Raw genomic sequence first — 3,103 nt, 5'->3', positions numbered from 1 at the left:
TTCTATGGAAAACTATTAAGCCATGGTATATTTTATCACAATTTATTCAATCATTCCCTTATTGGTAGTTATTCTTTTTTTTTTCCTTTTGTAGTCCTTACCAAAAAATACAATATACATAAATAATAAGAAGGTAGATATCTAGAATGTCTATTTATAATTGAATATATTCTGATGTGTATACTTTAGCTGAGCATCATATCTACCTTGTGGTATAATTTTGCTTTAATGCAATGGGGTTTTTTTCACATTTTTTACTTGAGAGATTGTATCCCAGTGTGAATTTCAATGCTTGTTTTTCCCTCACTGGAGGGATTCTCAGGGGTTTTCACACTACCACCTCATGGCAGTCTCAAGGCCTATCCCCTATTTGAACTCTCTGATGGACATTGAGTTGGGACTTGCTACTGAAGGCCTTTCCACATTCAGTACACTCATATGGTTTCTCTCTTGTATGGATTCTCAAATGTAATCAAAGAGTTGACCTCTGGCTGAAAGTTTTGCAGCATTCAGTACATTCATAGGGTTTCTGTCCTGTATGAGTTCTCATATGTATGATGATTTGTGAGTTCTGGATAAAATATTTTCCACATTCACTACACTCATAGCATTTCTCTCCTGTGCGAATTTTCTGATGTATAATGAGGTTTGATTTCTTAAAGAAGGATTTTGCACATTCATTACACTCATAGGGTCGCTCTCCAGTATGAATTCTCTGGTGTGTAGTAAGTTCAAACTTGTGAGCAAATGTCTTCCACAGTCACTGCACTCATAGGGCTTCTTCTCCATATGTGCTCTCTGGTGTACAATAAGGTTTGACTGGTGAGTGAAAGCTTTTCCATACTCAGGACATTCAAAGGATTTCTCCCCAGTGTGAATTCTCCAATGTTTGATGAGGTTTGCCTTATGGGAGTAAGTTTTCTTATATACATTACATTCGTAGGGTTTTTCTCCAGTGTGTATTCTCTTATGACTAATGAGGAGTGACTTAAAGGGGAAGGCCTTGTCAAAGTAATTACAAATAAAAGATTGAATCAAGTTTTTAATTTTCTGATGTTTAAAAATGACTTCTTTATGGCCAAGGGCTTTCCTACTTTTATTATATTCAGAGTATTCTGCTCCAGGATGGGTTTTCTCTTGCTTCAGATATAGGAGTGGTTTTCCAAATCCAGTGCACTCATCACCTTTCTTTCTTGCACAGCTATTATTATTAAGCAAGTCTGAATTATTTCAAAGTTTTTTCATGTAAATCATATTTATGGGGCACTTGTCTTAAAGAAACAAATTTTGTGTTCAGATTAAATGTTTTTCCAAAGAGATTACCTCTCTCCTCAAATGGGGTTAGGTTCTTAAGGACCATAAACTGCCTTGCTTGCTCATCTGGATTTCTGTGCTCCTTTTCCATCTGGTCATCAGCCTTCCACACTTCCACTGAAAGTAAGCTGCTGTAATTCTCCAGCATCACATCCGTGTATAAAATCCTCAGAAGGGTCCAGCTGCTCCCACTCTTCCTGGGTGAAGTCCACAGTCACATCCATGAATGAAACTGACCCCTGGGATTTGTTCATTTTCTGCAGTTTGGGGGAAGAGGCAGAAAACTATGAAGGCAGAACTCAAGGGAACAGCCTCCACTCGTGGCACTGTGCCAGGCCAGATCATGGCACGGAGCACTGAGGATGAGTGGAGTCAAATTATATATTTTTGATCCACATCCCCTCCCCTTTCTCCAAGCCTTCTTCACTTTCTCATTTCCAAAAGCTCTACTTCCATTTTTTCCTTCAATTCTTTTTCTTTAAATAACCTTTTCCCTTCCTCCCCTCCCACTTCCTCATCTGTTGTTCCCCTTCCCATTTTAAAATGTTCTTCCTACTTCCTAATATTTACCCTCTATTTTTTTCCTTATTTATATTTTGAGATTCTCCTGTGAGAGAAGCAATGCTATATTTAAACTTATGCCATTGATTTATTTCACTTAAGATTATAGTCACAATATGCATCCATTTACCTGAAAATGCTTCAAGTTTTTGCTTCTTTGTTGCAGAGTAGTACTCCATAGTATATAAATACCACATGTTCTTTAGCCCTTTGTCTTACTTACTTTTCTCTCATAGCTGAGACAAAATACCCAACACACAAAGTTAAAAGGGAAAACGTTTATTTGGCTTACACTTTGTAGAGGTTTCAGTCCATAATTGGCACGCTGGAAGAAGCTGGAAGAAGTAAAAGCAACAAGGAACTTTAATAGCTTCTTTCTGCCCTTTTTATCTTATTCAGAGTATTTGGGAGGGTAGCACTCACACCCTTAATCCTAGTACTCTCAGGAGCATTGCATCTTGAATCAATCATTCAGTCACATTTGAAAAAACCCCATCTAAGACTGCATGAGGCTTTGGCGGGGTGGGGGGGGTGTCTATTGCCAAGATTTAAGTATTATAACTTGTACTGTTCTAAACTTGTGTATGCACATATCAATGTGGTATAATGACTATAACTCTTTCAGGAAGATGTCTAAAAGGGGAATAGCTGGGCCAAATGGAACATCTAGTTCCAGTTTTTTTGAGGAATCTCCATACTGATTTTCATACTGGTTGCACTTGTTTATACTCTCACCAATAGAGAAGGATCCTTTTTCCCTGCAGCCTCACCAGCATTTGTTATTGATTCATTTTTTATTCATAGCCATTCTTTCTGGAATGAGATGGACTCTCAGTGTCATATTTATTTGCATTTCTTGAATGCACAGTGATATTGAACATTTTTTCATGTATTTATTGGCTGTTTGTATTTCTTTGTCTGAGAGATGTTTATTCATTTTAGATGTCCATTCTTGAATTGGGTCTTTAAATTTGAGGAGTCTAGTTTTTTTGAGTTCCTTTTATATTCTAGATAAATATTAGTCCTTTGTCTGAGGAGTAGCTGCTAAATTTTTCCATTATGTAGGTTGCTTCTTCACTCTCTTATTGTTTACCTTTGCTGTGAAGAATGAATTTAATTTGATGTGATTCCATTTGCTAATTCTTTGTAATATTTCTTGTGCAACCAAGTTTTTGTTTACACAAAACTTTGAGTACACCTATGTCTTCAAGAGTTTTACCTATTCTAT

General features: G+C 36.8%; 1 pseudogene; it reads right to left on the bottom strand.

Annotated features, from left to right (window-relative positions):
* Window positions 1-352: 352 nt before the first annotated feature.
* On the bottom strand, window positions 353-1,568 carry LOC106010664 (uncharacterized; annotated as a pseudogene).
* Between the last annotated feature and the right edge of the window lie 1,535 nt (window positions 1,569-3,103).

The sequence above is a fragment of the Heterocephalus glaber genome, unplaced genomic scaffold (assembly GCF_053883595.1).
Source record: "Heterocephalus glaber isolate CG9 unplaced genomic scaffold, H.glaber_assembly_v1.0 deba00001729, whole genome shotgun sequence".
NCBI lineage: Eukaryota > Metazoa > Chordata > Mammalia > Rodentia > Bathyergidae > Heterocephalus > Heterocephalus glaber.
This window is presented reverse-complemented; position numbering and strand designations above follow the sequence as displayed.